The sequence below is a fragment of the Gigantopelta aegis genome, chromosome 1 (genome assembly GCF_016097555.1).
Source record: "Gigantopelta aegis isolate Gae_Host chromosome 1, Gae_host_genome, whole genome shotgun sequence".
In the NCBI taxonomy this organism is placed as follows: Eukaryota; Metazoa; Mollusca; class Gastropoda; order Neomphalida; family Peltospiridae; genus Gigantopelta; species Gigantopelta aegis.
Window position 1 is genome coordinate 34625215 of NC_054699.1, and position 22323 is coordinate 34647537.

Consider the following 22323-nt stretch of genomic DNA (forward strand, 5'->3'; position numbering starts at 1 on the left):
AGAACAGTGGGTTAGTTAATTGTTAGTGATTAGTGTGAGAGAAGAGGGTGTAGTGGCCTTACACCTACCCAATGAGTCGTTAAAACTCGCTCTACAGTCTTTCTGCCAGAAATATTATTTTGGGGTGTGGGTGTGGAATTGAATGCAACCACAGTCAATAGAGGCTATGGTGGGCCTCCCCAAGAAAGAAAAATCTGCCAAAAAATAAGGGTATGGCGCCATACCCGTTTTACCTTCTGGCAGAAACCCTGGTCTGTGTGGGAGCCGGTACCGGGATGCGAACCCTGTACCTACCAGCCTCATGTTTGATGACTTAACCACGACACCACCGAGGCCGGTGTCATAAGTTGAAATTAAATTACGGGAGTTTACCGACCAGATGAAACAACCATTTTACGACAAGTCCTATCACATAGCTTATTAACGGCAGCAGCGGCATTATTTAATGCGATATTCAAAGTTAGGTGCACTTCGAACCGTGACCCAGTGAGATACTATTTGGTATTCTGCTACCTGAAATCGTAGCATAAGAGGGAAACCCGCTTTTATACAAATACTAGTACTTACGTCGAAGAACATCTTTATTTCATTATCACCAAGCTTTAAATACGAACGTATGCTTGATATAGTAAATAATACGAATGAACGACAGAACAAACAAATGACTGAATGAATGAATAAATGAATGAATGAATGAATGAATGAATGAATGAATTTTTGATGAATTAATCAAGGTATCAATCAATCAATCAATTCATGGGTCATAAAACAACTTTGAGACTGCCCCTTCAATTGGATATAGGCACGCTAATAGAGTACCCAGACCCAGAATCGAACTTGTGCCCTTTCGCACGTCACCGCTATTACTTTAGCACTTTGACGTAATGACGTGCGACAGACACTACAAGTCCGCGTCTCCGCTTTATCGCGGTACCCATAAGAGATAAAAAGAAATCGAAATCTAAAATTTCCTTGATTAGTAATAATTTCCGGATTCCCCTTATTATGGTTGTTTTGGCAGCTTTGAGTGTGGCGGGGCCAGCATCGGTAATCAATGGGTCCTGCCTGTAATCACGATTGCCGGCCCGAAGTTCATGTTCGGTTGAAGCGGGCCGTCGCTTAATTGTCCATTGATTTGTTAGATTCTCCAATACTGATCTCAAGGTGCCCATGCGAAACGCCGGCTAAAGACGAGCGAAAAGGCAAGACGGAAAAAGAAAGTGAGGAGAGAATAATAACATAGATTTTACAATATAGTTTTAAAGGAGCAATCTCAAAGGTTGTATAATGGCGACTTCCAACAAAATTATTATTTTAATTTTCCTTTCACAAGTTGGGAGAGAACCAGGGGACCCGTCCTTTAATATAAAATATACAAGTGGCTTTTCTTCTTTTAATATGGTTAATAATAATCTGGCATATTTGCCTGTTTCTTAAAGAGTTAAGTACTAGCGTGCTAAACGTGTGTTTCAATAACGGTTAATAAAACCATGTGACTTACGGGCTTGACACAATTTTCAAGGATAATTACCGGTGCGTATTATATCTGTTATATAAGAATTTTTTGTCGTTTTTTTTTGTGTGTGAATTTATCGATGTATAAGTCAAAAATAGTATAAATCGCGTGGCGAAGCGAGTTTATACTAAGTTTGTGACTGTTATACATCGATAAATTCACAAGCAAAAAAAAAGACAAAAAAAGAGACTTCTATTTAATTAAAATACAGAGAAGTCAGTTCTTTCCATGACCTATTTGACGTAATGACGTCATCTTGTGAAGTTTATCGAAGGATAACATTCAGTTTTTAAGTGACGTCGTCCAATCAGAATATAGTAAATCGTATAACGGCGCGAAGTTTGTAATTATGTAGAGATATTAAACCAGTTATATACAAATATATCTGCAGTGTGTGTTTTTTGTGAATCAATCTGTATTTACCGGCCTCGGTGGCGTCGTGGTTAGGCCATCGGTCTACAGGCTGGTAGGTACTGGGTTCGGATCCCAGTCGAGGCATGGGATTTTTAATCCAGATACCGACTCCAAACCTGAGTGAGTGCTCCGCAAGGCTCAATGGGTAGGTGTAAATCACTTACACCGACCAGTGATCCATAACTGGTTAAACAAAGGCCATGGTTTGTGCTATCCTGCCTGTGGGAAGTGCAAATAAAAGATCCCTTGCTGCTAATCGGAAAGAGTAGCCCATGTAGTGGCAACAGCGGGTTTCCTCTCCAAATCTGTGTGGTCCTTAACCATATGTCTGACGCCATATAATCGTAAATAAAATGTGTTGAGTGCGTCGTTAAATAAAACATTTCTTTCTTTCTTTCTATCTGTATTATGTCAGACTGTTACGGCAACACAACACCATTTGGCGTGTCGTTACTTGCTGTAGCAGCTTAATACGAATTTAGTCTGCTTTAGGAAACAATTCCGCATAAAAAAAAAAATACTTCAAAATTCTGATATGCCTTTTGAAATCTTTATTTGATGATTACACGTAGAATGACTTGTGTAGTATTTAAATAACCCATTGGTTTGAAGTAACTTGTTATATGTAATACTGACTGATAACAACTGTGCAAGTGATATAGTTCCACTTGTATAACAGCAACACGAGGCAGTGGTCAGGCATAGGGGCCATTAATTGAGAGAAAAAAAAATCATGGTTGACCTTTGTTGATTTTTTACACGGTACTTGTCAGACGAGAACACTCCCTAAAATTATTAGTCCCATGACCCTCTCGATAGTGTTGTATTTTTCACAGAATATATTCTGACAGAAATTATATTGGACTGCATGGAGTAATTAATGGTGGTGTGTAACCTTATACAGAGAGGTTGCTGTATTGTGTCTGTTATTAATATATTTGGTCTGTCCAACAGAGATCTGTCTGCATTATATCTGTCATACAGACATGTATTTGTATTTTCTGTTAGACATGTCTGTATTGTCTGTTATACAAACTGTTGAAACATTAGTCTGTATTACCTGTTATAAAAATATGTCTGTATTGTCTGTTATACAGATAACTGCCTCAAATGTCTGTTATACAGAACTCTGTCTGTATTGTTTCTGTTATAGATATTTGATTGCATCATATTTATAATACACAGATCTGTATGCATTTTCTGTTATGCAAAAGGTAGTCTGTATTAAATGTTATACAATTATATGACTGTATTGTCTGCTACACAGATAGCTGTCTCTAATGTTGGGTATACAGACATCTGTGTTGTTTCTTTTAAAAAGAAATATGTCTGTATTGTCTTTTATAAACAGACCAGTCTGCATAATATTGTTTGTTATGCAGATATATGTCTGTTATACAGACATCTGTCTGTATTATCCGTCATACAAATATATTTTATACATATTTTATCCGTTTGTATAATCTATATTGTCTGTTACACATATAACTGTCTGCAATGTGTCTGTTACATATATATATCTGTGTATTGTGTCTGTTATACAGAGAACTGTCTGTATTGTCTGTTATACAAAGAACTGTCTGTATTATCTGTTACACAGAAAATGTATTGTCTGTTACAAATATGACTGTCTGTTTTGTCTATCATATAGAGATATGTCTGTATTGTCTGTTTTTCAAAGAACTGTCTGTATTGTCTGTTACATAGATAACTGCTATGTGTCTGTTACACATAGAAGTGTCTGTTACACAGAGAACTGTATTGTTTGTTAAAGAGACAAGTGTCTGTTACACAGAGAACTGTATTGTTTGTTAAAGAGACAACTGTACTGTCTGTTAAACAGACAACTGTCTGTACTGTCTGTTATACAGAGAACTGTCTGCACTGTGTCTGTTACACAGAGATCTGTCTGTATCGGGAACCCGGTTTGTGTGAAGACCAACCAGGAATTACTGTAGGACGTGATTGACTGCAGATGGGGGTTTCGCATGCAGCGTGATGGATGGGTGGCGCGCACCATTCCGCGGCATGGCATTTAAATTACCTGCATGATAGTCTCGCTCAATATTAGGCATTATCACACGGGAGACTGGAAAGAGGGGGGTGGGGGGTGGCCGGGGAGGGGTGATATTTTATTTCAGTGTCTTTCACCCACGGGGTTTTACATAGCTGGGGGTGGGGCAGGGCATTACGAACTCCCTCCCGGGAAATACGAAGACGTTCCTTACAGTTAAAAATGCCTCTTTTATATAGATGGAATTTGTTTGGTTTTTCTTACTGTGAACAGGCTGATTGCCCATTCCCTCCCACATCGATGGCGAAGCCAGGTTGTTATATTGGCGGTTATCCCCCATTTGTTTGCGGGTGGGGGGATGGGGCACACACGCGGTCTTCTCAAGATGCAACTATAAACGGTTATTGGGGGAAATGAGGTGTAACTGCGGGTTATGACACACCCAACCCCACCCTGCACCCCCTCATCTACGCCAGTGCCTTCCCACCAATTGTTTAACACTAGGCATATGACTGACTCGTAATATTATAAATAAACAGTTGCAATTTTCAGCTGAAATTATTCTTATTGAGTGTTTAGACCATTTACATTCTGATTCATATCGCATTTTCGTTTAGGTTAATACAAATAAATTCCAACATTTTATGAACCAAGTTCACAGCATGCGACCAATGGTCAGAGAGGTGATAACGGAGTTATTTGATCAAAGATAACCAAATGATACACCTCTCGCTTCTCTTATAAATGATTCACGCGTAGTGAACACAGAACACTGTTATTACAGACGGTCATTTGTTAGCAGGCTTTTGTTGTCGTTGTTGTTGTTGACGCAGGGTCCGGTTTCTATAAGTATACCTTTCCGAAGACAAGTTACATTCCGCATTTCTCGTTTTATCATTCAGACACATCGGCCGTGTCAGACAGTAGCCTATCAAGTTGGTTTACAATTACACCAAATCAGTCTTCGATAGAGAACACTGATAACACTGATACGATCAATGTATTACTACATAAGTATGGGCGGGGAAGGGGGGGGGGGGGTGTTGTCACTAGTGCGTGTTCGTAGGTCAATACTTCTCAAGTGATTTTTTTTTGTCTTTTGTTGTGGCGTTTTTTGGGGTGGGGGGGAGGGGAGCATAACTCAATCACCAAGCCTAAACATTTTACTCGCCACTGTGTAACCCGAGTCACCTCTAGCCCTCCCCTTATTAATATGTTGTTCTTTTCATTTCAATTTATTTTCTGGCTGATATCCAATTAAGGATCAAGCACGCTGTCCTGGACACACACCTCACCTATCTGGTCTGACTGTCCAGGACAGTGGGTTAGTGGTTAGTGGTTAGTGAAAGAGACGAGGGTGTAGTGGTCTTACACCTACCCACCGAATCGTTAAAACTCGCTCTGGGTGGGAACCGGTACCGGGCTGCGAACCCTGTACCTACCAGCCTTATGTCCGATGACATAACCACGACGCCACCGAGGCCGGTTAATATGTTGTAGCAGAGGGCTAGAGAGGACTGTGTGTAATACTTCGACAATCGTCGACAACCATATTGTAGCCAGCTACTGTGTCTAACATATACATTGTTTCCTAGATCTGATATCACAGAGCTTTAGTGTGATTATTCTCAAGTCCAGCCAAGATATTAAACTTACATGTTGTAAACCATTGCTAACGCTACACGAAGAAACCCGACGCCTCTATTCGAAACGAACCTGCACTGTACTTTCTGGTGGTGACGTAGAGCAAAGTGTGTGCCCATTTTATTTACTTTTTTGAACTGGTTATTGATATTGACGTTTTAAGTATATAACCTCCCTAAAATCGCTACAAAATGATATTTCAGAGCCGCTAGATTTCAAAATTTCCTGGGGTACATGCTCCGGACATGTCTTGCGTCTTCCATGCTCGTTCGTTCCAAGAAGTCATCTGCCCCCGACACAAAACATCCTAGCTACGGCCCCGAAAGGGGGGGGGGGGGGGTTAGAGGTTACTCGAGTTAGCCATTGTCTAAACCACCCCTACATAAATTTCTGCACACACGCCTGGGTCAGTAAAAAAAAAAATTGCGAACACTGTTTTTTGTGCGACTCAACAACGACCTGTTCTACGTTAGTAAACACTGTTAAATGATGGACAGCAGATACTGGGGCTTTTAGAGATTAGTTTCTTTGTTGTTGAACATTAAAAGAACTTGTCAGGAAGATTTCCGTGCTTCAGCTGTAATTATTGAATGCCAGTGTCTGTATCTTCACTTTTCAGAGATAATCTGCCCGGTTAGTACACTCGCAGGTTTGTCCGACAGTCTGATTTTAGATAACACGTGTAAACATAAACGTACTGGTATGTGAGACCTTTTTCTAATGTACTGTAGGTTTGTCCGACAGTCTGATTTTAGATAACACGTGTAAACATAAACGTACTGGTATGTGAGACCTTTTTCTAATGTACTGTAGGTTTGTCCGAGAGTCTGATTTTAGATAACACATGTAAACATAAACTTACTGGTATGTGAGACCTTTTTCTAATGTACTGTAGGTTTGTCCGACAGTCTGATTTTAGATAACACATGTAAACATAAACTTACTGGTATGTGAGACCTTTTTCTAATGTACTGTAGGTTTGTCCGAGAGTCTGATTTTAAATAACACATGTAAACATAAACGTACTGGTATGTGAGACCTTTTTCTAATGTACTGTAGGTTTGTCCGACAGTCTGATTTTAGATAACACATGTAAACATAAACGTACTGGTATGTGACACCTTTTTCTAATGTACTGTAGGTTTGTCCGAGAGTCTGATTTTCGATAACACGTGTAAACATAAACTTACTGGTATGTGAGGCCTTTTTCTAATGTACAGGTCTCACTACATGGATCACTTCTGGGTGACAGTTCATTCATCACATCACATGTTATGGTTCACATATTCACTTCTAGGAAATGGTGAAGAATTAAAACAATATGTATGTTTAATGGTAAACCTTCTGGCTGTATTTTGCCCATGTTATTTTGTAATATTGTGCATCGTCCTTTTGGGACATGGGTGTATAGCGCATGAGACAGCCGGCGTGAATCGGTTAATGAACCACTTGTTCCAACTGAGACGGAAATGTTTTCAATTTTGGAATGAAAATAAATGCTTATATAATGTATGTTCGCAATGGTGTATGTTGTTAGTGCCAACGAGAAACCGTTCTATTTAACATGGGTTTCAATGGCAGATGACATCTGTGTAGTGAGACCACAGTAGACTGGAAAGGACATGAAAGGACATATTCTCTACGCCTCATCGTTTGTAATCAAATAATGGCCGATTTCATATGTCTGAGTTTCGAAACACCGGGTTATATCAAAACCTAGGTTTAACACTGGTTTACGTAAAACGCTAAAAACTTGACCAAGACATACACCCGTGGTGCATTTCACATGTGTGTGTTTTACCCGTGTTTACAAAACCACGCTTTTTACATGGGTTACCCGCAGATTTGGAAAGGGACATAAGCGAGGAATAGCTTACACGTCATCACTTTGTAGTTGAAACTCGTTACCGGTATATTATTAACATTCGCGTTCGAGATGGGGGGATTAGCTACCTGCCCCCCCCCCCCCCCCCCCCCCCCCCCCCATATGTTGAGTAAACCTTCACATTTTGTAAAAAATGATGGACATATTTGGGCAAAATGAGCTGGCCTGAAAACATTTCAGCATGTATTTCCATCATTTTACTCACAATATTAGTTATAATCCATGTCAAATGCTTACAGAACCCTACATATCTGTTGGTAATAATGCAAATATGAATAAACGTTTTGTTATTGGCATTTACCTTTAATTCTAACATAATAAAAAAAAAAAAAGATGGGACGCGTACGCCTGAGGGCACCGAGACAGCGTTTGGTAAGTTTTTCAAACTGTGGGCCTATATCGTCTTGTTCCCCCTTTATTAAGACGAGACAAACACGAAAGTATGTCATTATAAGACTGCAGTCTATGCTAGACGTTTATTGCTTTGATACCGGTGGAAACCGATCAACTTCCAATGCTAGTACTTCCCGTTTTCGTGCAGTTCATACACAATGACGAAAATTGCTATTTTTACTAATTTAGTAAATAACTATATTTATTAACCCAGTGACCACTCATAACAGGGAAAATATTTTCCATATTTTCTCAATGAGAAATATTCTGCAGTGGTGTGACATACAATATTACTGGATGATTTGACGCTTACAAACCAATGACTTTGTCGGTACTAAATATAACATCATCACGATTTGGCAAACACACAAAATGACGTCATGTACTTTGATGAGTTTGTGTTCACGACTCTTTTAATGCTAAATTTATAACAAAATGTCATTTTAACGCAAATCATTATTTATATTTTTAGCAGAATAACGTTAATTTTTGTTTTTGAAAATTATCTGTGAACGTGATTAAAATGCAAAGTTATAGCAATACCCAGAACAGTGTGTAAAGTGGTTTACATTGTTTCTATAGCCTATATGTACGTGCATGTACGTCTAAAATAAAGGCGTTTAGAGAAAACATAGCTGGGGTAATAAATAGAATAGCAAACTCGGTACCAGTTGTTATCAAATTTATGTTCCGAGTGAAATACTTTTCACTTGTCACTCGCTAAAGTTCACGACAACTAAAAATTATTTGACTCTGGACATATATTTGATAATAACTGGTATCTCATTTATTATCCTCTATATATCTCAGGCGCTTTGTTGTTCATTCGCCTCGAACATGGTGAAGGGGTGGATCTAATTATACAGTCGTGCTAAAACAAAGAAGGCAAAAGGGCATCTTGTCTAAAGAGGGAGGGGTTCGACCCCTCCCCCCCTACTCCCACCCTATATTCGCTTCTGTAGTGGCTTCAAATGATCTCTAAAATACGTTCACATTTCATGGCTCTGCAATACTGACATAAAACACAATTTTGCTGCCGAAATTATCCATGAAGAAAAGTTACATTGAGCAAACCCAGCGAAAAACCACCTCAAGGGCAGGTTTAAACAAGCAATACAATTGTAACCCAGTGTTAAACTAGGATTACTGAAAACCAGACATGTGAAATGCACAGTAAACATAACCCAGGGTTTAACCTAGGTTTAAACAATATGTTTCCAAAACCCACCGATAACCTAGACATATGAAATCGGCACATTCTATTTACAAGCTAACCATAATCCTGATTTGCGTTCCTGTTGGTGCCCAGTATACGTTAGCCCAACATATAAACAGGTCAGTGTTCGAGTGCACTCCCTTATCTTAGACAGACGTCTCTGGCGAAGTTAGAGGTTGTGCCCACGACAGGCGTGCTTGAACAGTTTTCTGATGGAAGCACGTCAAAATAGTCCCATACCCATTACCAGGGCACACTCGAGCTAAAACAGGCATGGGACATAGTCCAGTGGTACAGTGCTCTGTAACAGCGCTCGCTTGAAGCGCTGTCGGTCTGGGATCGATCCCTGTCGATGGGCCCATTGGGTTATTTCGTATTGGACGTTTAAAGGAAAAAAAACTTTGTCACTGTTCAGGGTCGTTCGACAATTACATATCGCTCCTGGGGTGAGAACCAAAGAGCTACGGCGGCAAAGACAAAGATGTGTTTGTCGGGGCTTCTAGAATGTGTATGAAAATCAACTAGCCATGGGATCAGTGACTTTAAAATCAACTAGCCATGGGATCAGTGACTTTAAAATCAACTAGCCATGGGATCAGTGACTTTAAAATCAACTAGCCATGGGATCAGTGACTTTAAAATTAACTAGCCACATTGAAAATTAACTAGCCCTACTTTAAGTAAATTCAATTTTACTAATAGTAATAATCAGATATATTACCTAAATAGGGAGATAGAGCTAAAAAAAAACCCTTAGATTTGGGTGGGTGGGGAGTGGACAGGATATTCATATTTACAAAATAGACTTAAGTGCAGCATTTGATAAAAAAAAAATCACTATCCGTCGGGCATGGTGATAGTAGATATTTACTAGCCCAACACTGAATATTACTAGCCATGGGAGTGAGGCTACCATAATCTAGAAGCCCTGTGTTTGTTAAACATTTGGTAATTTTTTAAGTCATTTTTATTCATGTTTGTGTTTTGGTGGGATTTCTTACTATCCCAGCTGAAAAAGACACTTTGAGCAGAGTTTTACATCAAATGATATGTGCTATCATGTCTCTAGGAAAAAAACAAATTTTTGACATCCAATAGCCGATGATTTAATAAATCAATTTGCTATACTGGTGTCTTTAAACTTTTTTGACACCCTAGTTCCGTCGGTAGAGCGCTTTCTAAAGTTCCTTTATCGTAAGATCTAACCACCTCAGTGAACCCATTCTCTGATTAGTTTTTTCCCGTCCCAACCAGTGTCCCACGACTGGTGTATCAAAGGCCGAGGTGTGTGTTCATATAAAATATCCCTTGCTACCAATAGAAACATGTTGATTCCTTTCTCTAAGACTATATGTCAAAGTTAACAAATGATTTACATCAAGTAGCCGATGATTAATAAATAGGCGTCGGAAACGGGAAGGGGGGGGGGGGGCACTGCCTCCCCAACTCTGAAACTGGGGGGGGGGGGGGCACAATATGAACTCGCATTTAATAAGTCCCCTCCAGTTGCTGCCATCTTCCGACGCCTATGCTCTAGTGGTGTTGTTAAACAAAACAAACTTTAAATTTAAACTTTATCGAGTTAAAATTCCAAAGAGCCGTTAAAACCCGGAGTGTGAGCCTGTACCTGTGCGCGAACCAAGTACCTACACGGCGTAAATCAGTTGGCTTAAGCACTAAGATTGGTTTTCGCTCGGCCTGAGCCGTGTTAAACATTCCCCTGGGTCGTTAGTGAAGAGTTGTTACTTTGTAGTTTGTGTATACACTCTGAGAAGCTAATCAAGTGCGTCATTTGCACTCCACACAAACGTTACAGTTGTAAACCTACGTAAACAAAAAACAAAACGGCTAAGCTTACCTCCCGAAAACCAGTAACTCATAGTCAGACTCGACGAGGAACTAAATACCAAACAGCCGTTACAGAACAGTCGGACGCACGGACGGACGTCAACAATGCTGATGGGAGTAACAACAACACAGCAAGTCTAAGTATAAACACAATCGCCGTACAACTGGCCGTTCCATAGGACGTAAACATCACTACACGGTTGAAACAACCAGGTGAAAAAACGCAACTCCGATAGAATAGAGAAAGCGGTAATGCCAGGCGTTGTTTTGGCTTTGAGGCTAAAACAGGTGATTTGTTTTTGGACCTGCAACCTCCGTTTAGTGTGCTTGTTTTTGTAGACTTGCTTCTAATATAAATGAAAGTATGGAGAGAGAGAAAAAACAGCAACAAAGACGTCAATGTATTGCGAAATTGAAATCCGATTCAGTGTGACCCAAGGCATGTAGGTCTATAAAGATGAACTAAGTTCATCAAAGTTTAACAAACAAGCCACAGCTATTTATCTTTGAAGTTAAAAACAACTACGCTTATGTCCGTAGTCCGTGTTTTAGTGTCGCCCAGAGAAGAATACGTAAAGTGTGTTTTAGAATGGTTCAAATATTGAGTTCCAGACATACACCAGTACCCTTCAACCTTGTGAAAAATCATGAATCATTTATCCACATTCCGCGATTTTGCACCAGTAAGTATTCAATGTTAACAATGATTAGCTGCGTTTTAAGCTGGACCAACGATAAACTGTTCCTAAAACCAAGTTTTAGGTAACCCCGTTACCTATATTTCTGGCTGGATCACACTATAACCCAGTTTTAAACTGGACCAATTTATGAACTGTCTCGAAAACCGTGTTTTAGGTAGCTCCGTTGCCTATATTCCATCATGGATCAAAATATTACCCAATTTCAGACTGGACCAACGGTAAACTGGTCCAAAAATCCGTAGTTTAGATGGCTCCGTTGCCTACGTTTTAAACTGCATCAGCCTAATTTTCCCGTGTTTTTTTGGTAGCTCTGTTACCTATCGTTTAGGATGTATCAAAACATAACCCACTTTTATGCTGTATGAACGATGAACCGGCTCAAAATCCGTACTTTACATAGCTCCGTTATCCACGTTTTAGAATAGATCAAAGTCTAACTAGCAAGTGTTTTAGGTAGCTCTGTTACCTATATTTTGGGTTGGATCACAGTTTCACCTTCCAGTGTTATTAGTAGTTCCGTTGTTTATGTTTTAAGCTAAAACCAAAGAGGAATCCGCGTTTTCGACTGGACCAAAGATGAACGCAGAGTTTCCCATGTTGCTAGTAACAGCTGCGTTCCGATCCTTTCGGTTTTTCTCTTTCGTGTCGTGCGATGACGTATTTCACGTCTATATCCTCACGACCTTTGGCTATAACATCTCCCAAAAGACTCACGGGTTGCCTTTCTTCAACCAAGGTGCCAAACGTTTACGCATCACATCTCCGTCCCGTGCTATTAATAGACAGTGCGTTTCCCTTGGTGTAACTTTTTTTCTTCGAGATAATGGTAAAGATAGACTTGGCGCGAGAAGGCACGTGCCAGCAGAATTGTGGGTATTGTGCTACAACAAACAACACTGATTGGATGATTGACGTCGCATCTGTGTGCACCTCGCTATTGTTGATGATCGTGATAATAGTGACACCGATGGTGGTGATGATGATGTTTATGAAGATATAATGTTAGTGATGATGATAATGGTAATGATGATGTTAGTAATAATGATGATTACAACGATGATGATGATGATGTTAAAGAAGACAATAATGTTAGTGATGATGATGATGATGGTGGTGGTGGTGGAGGTATCAAAGAAGATGATGATGATGATAATTATTATGGTATCGATGATGATGACATCGATATTAATGAGTGATGATGCACTGTCAATAAGTTGGCATTACTTAGGTGTCATTCACAAGCGTACGAGTCTTCCTTTTCGCTGTACCCTCCCCAATTACATCTTAAAAGTGTAAATAGAAAAGGTTGATTCTGCGAGGGACACTTACCAATGTCTTTGTCATATTGATCCTCTCGTTTTCTAGGCTCATAAAATGTTGATAACTGAAAACAACTCTATAATATACATTAAACAAATCCGGGCAAAATATCACCGCTTATTAAAACACACACTGTGTATTTGGCTACATTATTTCATTTAATTCATTTTAACTTAATTTTCGTGTTTATATTCAATTAAGGTTCAAGCACGCTGTCCTGACACAAACCTCAGCTATATGGGCTGTCAATTAAGTTAGTGGGCTAATGTTCTGTGGTTAGTGAGGGAACTTTCATTTAAAAATCATTTCCACATATTTTTGTGCTTATATCCAATTACGGTTCAAGCACGCTGTCCTGGGTACATACTTAGTTATCTGGGCCGTCTGTCCAGGACAGCGAGTTAGTTGTTAGTGAGAGAGAAGAAGGTGTAGTGGTCTTACGCCTACCCATTGAATCGTTAAAACTCGCTTTGTGTGGGAGCCGGTACCGAGCTGCGAACCCTATACCTACCAGCCTTATGGCCGATGTCTTAACCACGACACCACCGAGGCCGGTGGGAAGTTTTAAAACTCACTCTGGGTGAGATCCGGTGCTGAGATGCTAACCTAGTACCTATAAGCCTTTTAAATCCGATAGCCTAACCACTTCACCAAACAGCCCTTATGCCTTGGCCAGTAAGACCTTTATTTAATTACCGCTCGGCTCTAATAAATAGTTATCCATTCTTTGAGTTTATCTCCCTTTGTTCCCTGAGGTCACTCTTAAAGAAAAGAAGATCAATTACTTGATATTAACTCCCACGCGGTACCCACGGGGAACGTATACAAAAGTCAAACACCCTGGGGTCGGGGGATGTTAAATCTGCCTTCGTTTATTTACAGAAAGGTTACGTCTGTTAACTCCGCGTTATTGGAATTCAATCTAGTTTAATTACCCCATCTAGACTTGCAATCAGTGAGAAGACTTCCGGTAGAACACTTCCGGCGTCTTCACCTTTCGAGTGTTTGGACAACAGGTGCCCTCAAACAATAAGCCCGGGGTGCAATATTGGAGTTATATTTAATAAAATGTCAGTATGTTCCTCTAATAAAGGCCATGCAAATCTCTAGCAGGGGTGTAAGTAGATTTTCGAAATGTTTAGTTAATCCCGCGTGGTGAAACGAACGGGAAATAATGTTTCAACTTTAACGACAACTCAGCACATTTTAAACGAGAGAGAGAGAGAGAGACAGAGAGAGAGACAGAGAGAGAAAGAGATAGAGGTGGTGGACCCACTGCCGCCACACATAAGGAAACGAGCAACTCTTCATATTCTTGCCAACACAATGGAGATGTTTTGGAAAATAAGCTGAGGCTGAACACTTTACACCATGTAATTCCACCCTACTCACAATATTAGTTGTAGTCTATGTAAAAACAAATGCACAGGGAGTCGTTTGAAACCGTATATATAGCTGTTGCTATCCAGATTTAGCAACACCCCTGCTCAAAGCGAATTTTCTTTCTTTTGTTTTCACTATATATTCTGGCATGACTTGAACTCTTCTAAACACTTCGCTTGCAACAACTCCACCCCCCCCCCCCCCCACCCCTGCACAATTTCTTGCATGAAAACATTGTGTTGGTTGGAAAGAAAGAAAGAAATGTTTTTATTTAACGACGCACCCAACACATTTTATTTACGGTTATATAGCGTCAGACATATGGTTAAGGACCACACAGATGTTGAGAGGAAACCCGCCATCGCCACTTCATGGGCTACTCTTTTCGATTAGCAGCAAGGGATCTTTTATATGCACCATCCCACAGACAGAGTAGTACATACCACGGCCTTTGGTATACCAGTCGTGGTGCACTGGCTGGAACGAGAAACAGCCCAATAGGCCCACCGATGGGGATCGATCCCAGAACGACCGCGCATCGAGCGAGCGCTGTACCACTGGGCTACGTCCCGCCTCATATACGTAATAAAGCAACATAACAAAAGTTAAAAGTTATAGTCTGTTTTTGTTTAACGACACCACTAGAGCACATTGATTCATTAATCATTGGCTATTGGATGTCAAACATTTGGTAATTTTGACATTAGTTTTAGAGAGAAAACCTCCTACTCTTTTTTCATTAGTAGCAAGAGATCGTTTATATGCACCATCCCACAGCCATGACAGCACATGCCACGACCTTTGATATAACAGTCGTGGTGCACTGGCTGGAACGAAAAATAGCCCAAATGGGCCCACCGACGGGGATCGATCCCAGATGAAATGCGCATCAGGCGAGCGCTTTTCCAAAGTTAAAAGTTAAATTCGGGTTTATTTAACGGCATCATTAGAGCAAAATTAATTAATTAATCATTGTGTATTGGATGTTGAATATTTGATAATTCTGTCGTATAGATCTAAATGAAACCCGCTACATTTTCCCATTAGCAGTAAAGGTCATCTTATACGGACTTTCCCACAGACAGGATAGCATATACCACGGCCTTTAATTGTACAAAAAAGTCGTCATAGTAGCCGTACACATCAACATTGAGCCGTGCTAACTGAGAAGCAACAAAATGTATTGTAAAAAAAAATTAACCTTTAAAACAGTTGAAAATAGTGTCCGAAACCTTTCGATTTACCTTTCCAAAAGGCACCGTTCCTCGAAGTGATCTTACCGTAAAATCACCTTCATTGCCTTCGGTAGTTATGTACTAAAGGTGATCTTACCGTAAAATCACATTCAATGCCTTCGGTGGTTATGTACTAAAGGTGATCTTACCGTAAAATCACATTCAGTGCCTTCGGTGGTTTTGTACTGGAAGGTGATCTTAGCGCTACGAACACCTTCAGTGCCTTCGGTGGTTATGTACTGAAGGTGATATTAGCGCTAAGATCATTTCGTGTAACGGGCCCAGATGCTAGGGAACAGTGTTTGAATAATCGAGAGATGAAAATGTTGCTTTGTTCGTACTCCAACGTAGCTTGTCTTCCCTTTCAGAATTTGATATAGCATCAACTGTATCGCATTAATAAATTCATTCATAGTTATTGCTGTGCTTATATCCAATTATCCCCCAATATACGTATTTGTGTAATGACCCCTTCGGTGAGCCCAGTGGTAAAGCGCTTGACTCACCGACGGTATATCAACGACTGGTATATCAAAGGCCGTGGTATGTACTACCCTGTCTGTGGGATGGTGCATACAAAAGATCCCTTGATGCTCATCGAAAAGAGTAGTCCATGAAGTGGCGACAGCGGGGTTCCTCTCATTATCTGTGTGGTCCTTCACCATATGTTTGACGCCATATAACCGTAAATAAAATGTGTTGAGTGCGTCGTTAAATAAAACATTTCTTTCTTTCTTTTTATATCCAATTAAGGTTCACGCGCGCTGTTCTAGGCATCTGGAGTGTCCACGAAGCGAACTTAGCTCTAATATCACCATATGTGCATTAGGTAGTTAGGCAACTAAGGTGATCTTACAACTAAGATCGCTTCATGGAATGGGGCCCTGGACAGTAGTGTGTGAGAGAGAGAGAGAGAGAGAGAGAGAGAGAGAGAGAGAGAGAGAGAGAGAGAGAGAGAGAGAGAGAGAGAGAGAGGTGTAGTTGCCTTACACCTACCCATTGAGCCGTTGAACCCGCCCTGGGCGAGAGCTGGTACCGGGATGTGATCCCAGTACCTCCCAAGACAGTGGGCTAGTGGCCACTTGTTAGTTGTTAATGAGAGAGAAGTCGGTGTAGTTGTCTTACACCTACCCATTGAGTCGTTCAATTCGCTGGTACCAATAAGCGATCACTATATACATATACTAATACCCACTACTATGTGCATATACTAATACCTACCACTATATAGATATAGTAATACCTACCAGTATGCGATTTGTCGGCCCTACAAAAATTCGAACGTATAAGATTAAAGTCGTTCTGATTTAGGTGTTCTCACGGTACGATTCGATCACATGCGACAAGTCGGTACGACTAATCGCATAACGAGAACACCGTTTTAAGTCCGACGGCTTAACCATTACACCAGCGAGGCCGGTACTGTACCTCAAAGACCGGGCCAGCAATAGAAGTAACTGTGGAACTGTAGGTCAATGATTGTCAGTTGTGAAGGGTCTTGAACAGTGGAATTGCCACTGGAGTTCTTAACCCATCAAGAGAAGTCGTTTGTGTTTACTCAAATAGCGACAATCAATCAAGCTGACCAAGCCCTTTTCATCCACGTCGGGAGGAAGCTCCAGTCGGAACACTGACTTCCCCACTGATTATCTCAAATGACCGAAAGTCAATGCTACTTCCGGTTTGATAAATGAGTCTGCCGTTCATCATCTCAATCGGAAGTAGTCCACGTGGTGACCTATATTGTTTCCTGATTGGTTGATTCGGAGAGATTTACGACAGGAAGCTTTTGTTTTATTGGATCCAGTTCCTCCACCCAGGAAAGAGCATCGACTAGAAAAGGCTTTTGTTGGTTTTAATTAACGCGAATAGATTTTTGTATTTCTTAGGAACAAATACATACTTGACACGCATTGCGCCTAATCAGGCTTCTCGATGGATTTACAAAAGAGGCAGAGAAAGTACATACCGCTCTCAGCGTTGGTTTATTTTTCTAAAAATAGCGCCATCAGGTATACTTGAAAACACAAAGTAAGGACTGTCGCCTAAAAAAACACAACTCATTCTACTTTTTACCGCCCTGAAGTAGTTTCTTCTCAAGCAGAAATGAATGGACTTGAATATTATGTTACCGCAAATTCTTGCTTGTGATGCTATTTCCTATATAATTATTTTCTGTGTGTCTACCGTCTCGGATGTTTGCATTCGCTGAACAAATTCTAACGTGTCTCTATCTTAACTTCCCCGAATCACCCTTTTTTATATGAACGCCTGTGATAAAGACGATTTCGTTCCAACCAGTGCACCACAGCTGGTCAAAGGCCGTGGTATGTGCTATCCTGTCTGTGGGAAAGTGCATATAAAAGATCCCTTGCTACATTAGAAAAAATGTAACGGGTTTCCTCTGATGACTACGTGTCATAATTACCAAATGTTTAACATCCAATGGCCGATGATTAATTCATTAATGTGCTCTAGTGGTGTCGTTAAACAAAACAAACTTTATTTCTTTTTTTACACAAATTCTTCCACACATTTTCTTCTTTAGTCGAGTATATTTGGAATGTTAACGAAACTCCACACAGTCTTATCACCCACTGATGACTACAGATAAGTTTGTTAACAGGGAGGTCGCAGGTGGTATGTTTTTTTAAACAGAGTACAGAAGTGAGGAAACATCTTCAAGTCATTATAATTGCGTTCAGTCGAATAAATCTGTGGCGTCTTGTCATTGTGGTTTCGTTAATTATTCATTTCATTTATTTTGTGTCTTCTTCGCGGTTTTTTTCTCTTTCTTTTGAGTTCAGTTACCCTTATTTCAGGGCGGTACTGGGCCTAAAATAAGTGAGGTGACAATACACACCCACCCACACAACCCCCCCCCCCCCCCCCACAAAAAACCAAAACAACAACAACAAACAAAACAAAAATACAACATTTTTAAACAAAAGAATAACTAAGGCATTTTTGTTTTTCACTTAAACAAAAAGGGCATTTTAGTAGTAGTAGTAGTAGTAGTAGTAGTAGTAGTATCAGTAGTAGTAGTAGTAGTAGTAGTAGTAGTAGTAGTAGTAGTAGTAGTAGTAGTAGGAGTAGTAGCAGTCGTACTAGGAGGAGGAGGAGGAGGCTAGCAGTAGTAGTATTAGGCTAGTAGAAGTAGTAGTAGTAGGCTAGTAGTAGTAGTAGTAGTAGTAGTAGTAGTAGTATCAGTAGTAGTAGTAGTAGTAGTAGTAGTAGTAGTAGTAGTAGTAGTAGTAGTAGTAGTAGTAGTAGTAGTAGTAGTAGTAGTAGTAGTAGTAGTAGTAGTAGTAGTAGTAGTAGTAGTAGTAGTAGTAGTAGTAGTAGTAGTAGTAGTAGGAGGAGGTAGAGGCTAGTAGTAGTAGTAGTAGCTAGTAGAGTAGTAGTAGTAGTAGTAGTAGTAGTAGTAGTAGTAGTAGTAGTAGTAGTAGTAGTAGTAGTAGTAGTAGTAGTAGTAGTAGTATCAGTAGTAGTAGTAGTAGTAGTAGTAGTAGTAGTAGGCTAGTAGTAGTAGTAGTAGTAGTAGTAGTAGTAGTAGTAGTAGTAGTAGTAGTAGTAGTAGTAGTAGTAGTAGTAGTAGTAGTAGTAGTAGTAGTAGTAGTAGTAGTATCAGTAGTAGTAGTAGTAGTAGTAGTAGTAGTAGTACTAGTAGTAGTAGTAGTAGTAGTAGTAGTAGTAGGCTAGTAGTAGTAGTAGTAGTAGTAGTAGTAGTAGTAGTAGTAGTAGTAGTAGTAGTAGTAGTAGTAGTAGTAGTAGTAGTAGTAGTAGTAGTAGTAGTAGTAGTAGTAGTAGTAGTAGTAGTAGTAGTAGTAGTAGTAGTAGTAGTAGTAGTAGTAGTAGTAGTAGTAGTAGTAGTAGTACTAGTAGTAGTAGTAGTAGGCTAGTAGTAGTAGTATTAGGCTAGTAGTAGTAGTAGTAGGGTAGTAGTAGTAGTAGTAGGCTAGTAGTAGTAGTAGTAGTAGTAGTAGTAGTAGTAGTAGTAGTAGTAGTAGTAGTAGTAGTAGTAGTAGTAGTAGTAGTAGTAGTAGTAGTAGTAGTAGTAGTAGTAGTAGTAGTAGTAGTAGTAGTAGTAGTATAGTAGTAGTAGTAGTAGTAGTAGTAGTAGTAGTAGTAGTAGTAGTAGTAGTAGTAGTAGTAGTAGTAGTAGTAGTAGTAGTAGTAGTAGTAGTAGTAGTAGTAGTAGTAGTAGTAGTAGTAGTAGTAGTAGTAGGTAGTAGTAGTAGTAGTAGTAGTAGTAGTAGTAGTAGTAGTAGTAGTAGTAGTAGTAGTAGTAGTAGTAGTAGTAGTAGTAGTAGTAGTAGTAGTAGTAGGTAGTAGTAGTAGTAGTAGTAGTAGTAGTAGTAGTAGGCTAGTAGTAGTAGTAGTAGTAGTAGTAGTAGTAGGGTAGTAGTAGTAGGCTAGTAGTAGTAGTAGTAGGGTAGTAGTAGTAGTAGTAGTAGTAGTAGTAGTAGTAGTAGTAGTAGTAGTAGTAGTAGTAGTAGTAGTAGTAGTAGTAGTAGTAGTAGTAGGGTAGTAGTAGTAGTAGGGTAGTAGTAGTAGTAGTAGTAGTAGTAGTAGGGTAGTAGTAGTAGTAGTAGTAGTAGTAGTAGGCTAGTAGTAGTAGTAGTAGTAGTAGTAGTAGTAGTAGTAGTAGTAGTAGTAGTAGTAGTAGTAGTAGTAGTAGTAGTAGTAGTAGTAGTAGTAGGTAGTAGTAGTAGTAGTAGGGTAGTAGTAGTAGTAGGGTAGGGTAGTAGTAGTAGTAGTAGTAGTAGTAGTAGTAGTAGTAGTAGTAGTAGTAGTAGGCTAGTAGTAGTAGTAGTAGGCTAGTAGTAGTAGTAGTAGTAGTAGTAGTAGTAGTAGTAGTAGTAGTAGTAGTAGTAGTAGTAGGGTAGTAGTAGTAGGTAGTAGTAGTAGTAGTAGTAGTAGTAGTAGTAGGCTAGTAGTAGTAGTAGTAGGCTAGTAGTAGTAGTAGTAGTAGTAGTAGTAGTAGGGCTAGTAGTAGTAGTAGTAGTAGGGTAGTAGTAGTAGTAGTAGGCTAGTAGTAGTAGTAGTAGGGTAGTAGTAGTAGTAGTAGGCTAGTAGTAGTAGTAGTAGGGTAGTAGTAGTAGTAGCTAGTAGTAGTAGTAGTAGGCTAGTAGTAGTAGTAGTAGGCTAGTAGTAGTAGTAGTAGTAGTAGGGTAGTAGTAGTAGTAGGCTAGTAGTAGTAGTAGTAGTAGTAGTAGTAGTAGTAGGCTAGTAGTAGTAGTAGTAGGGTAGTAGTAGTAGTAGGCTAGTAGTAGTAGTAGTAGTAGTAGTAGTAGTAGTAGTAGGCTAGTAGTAGTAGTAGTAGGCTAGTAGTAGTAGTAGTAGGGTAGTAGTAGTAGTAGTAGTAGTAGTAGTAGTAGTAGTAGTAGTAGTAGGCTAGTAGTAGTAGTAGGCTAGTAGTAGTAGTAGTAGGCTAGTAGTAGTAGTAGTAGGGTAGTAGTAGTAGTAGTAGGCTAGTAGTAGTAGTAGTAGGGTAGTAGTAGTAGTAGTAGTAGTAGTAGTAGTAGGGTAGTAGTAGTAGTAGTAGTAGTAGTAGTAGTAGGGTAGTAGTAGTAGTAGGCTAGTAGTAGTAGTAGTAGTAGTAGTAGTAGGCTAGTAGTAGTAGTAGTAGGGTAGTAGTAGTAGTAGTAGTAGTAGTAGTAGTAGTAGTAGTAGTAGTAGTAGTAGTAGTAGGCTAGTAGTAGTAGTAGTAGGGTAGTAGTAGTAGTAGTAGGGTAGTAGTAGTAGTAGTAGTAGTAGTAGTAGTAGGGTAGTAGTAGTAGTAGTAGTAGTAGTAGTAGTAGTAGGCTAGTAGTAGTAGTAGTAGGCTAGTAGTAGTAGTAGTAGGGTAGTAGTAGTAGTAGGCTAGTAGTAGTAGTAGTAGGGTAGTAGTAGTAGTAGGCTAGTAGTAGTAGTAGTAGTAGTAGTAGTAGTAGGCTAGTAGTAGTAGTAGTAGGGTAGTAGTAGTAGTAGGCTAGTAGTAGTAGTAGTAGGGTAGTAGTAGTAGTAGGCTAGTAGTAGTAGTAGGGGTAGTAGTAGTAGTAGGCTAGTAGTAGTAGTAGTAGGGTAGTAGTAGTAGTAGGCTAGTAGTAGTAGTAGTAGGGTAGTAGTAGTAGTAGTAGTAGTAGTAGTAGTAGTAGTAGTAGTAGTAGTAGTAGTAGTAGGCTAGTAGTAGTAGTAGTAGGGTAGTAGTAGTAGTAGGCTAGTAGTAGTAGTAGTAGGGTAGTAGTAGTAGTAGGCTAGTAGTAGTAGTAGTAGTAGTAGTAGTAGTAGTAGTAGTAGTAGTAGTAGTAGTAGTAGTAGTAGGGTAGTAGTAGTAGGGTAGTAGTAGTAGTAGTAGTAGTAGTAGTAGTAGTAGTAGTAGTAGTAGTAGTAGTAGTAGTAGGGTAGTAGTAGTAGTAGTAGTAGTAGTAGTAGTAGTAGTAGTAGTAGTAGTAGTAGTAGGGTAGTAGTAGTAGTAGTAGGGTAGTAGTAGTAGTAGTAGTAGTAGTAGTAGTAGTAGTAGTAGTAGTAGTAGGGTAGTAGTAGTAGTAGTAGTAGTAGTAGTAGTAGGGTAGTAGTAGTAGTAGTAGGGTAGTAGTAGTAGTAGTAGGGTAGTAGTAGTAGTAGTAGTAGTAGTAGTAGTAGTAGTAGTAGTAGTAGTAGTAGTAGTAGTAGTAGTAGTAGTAGTAGTAGTAGTAGTAGTAGTAGTAGTAGTAGTAGTAGTAGTAGTAGTAGTAGTAGTAGTAGTAGTAGTAGTAGTAGTAGTAGTAGT

General features: G+C 39.7%; 1 protein-coding gene across 1 annotated transcript in view; it reads right to left on the bottom strand.

Moving 5' to 3' along the window:
• LOC121374141 (acetylcholinesterase-like) overlaps positions 1-11317 on the bottom strand; it is an 81895-nt gene extending 70578 nt beyond the window's left edge. The window contains exon 1 of the mRNA XM_041501114.1: positions 10941-11317. The gene's annotated coding sequence lies outside the window, so the exon portion shown is untranslated. The remainder of the gene's footprint in view (positions 1-10940) is intronic.
• Between the last annotated feature and the right edge of the window lie 11006 nt (positions 11318-22323).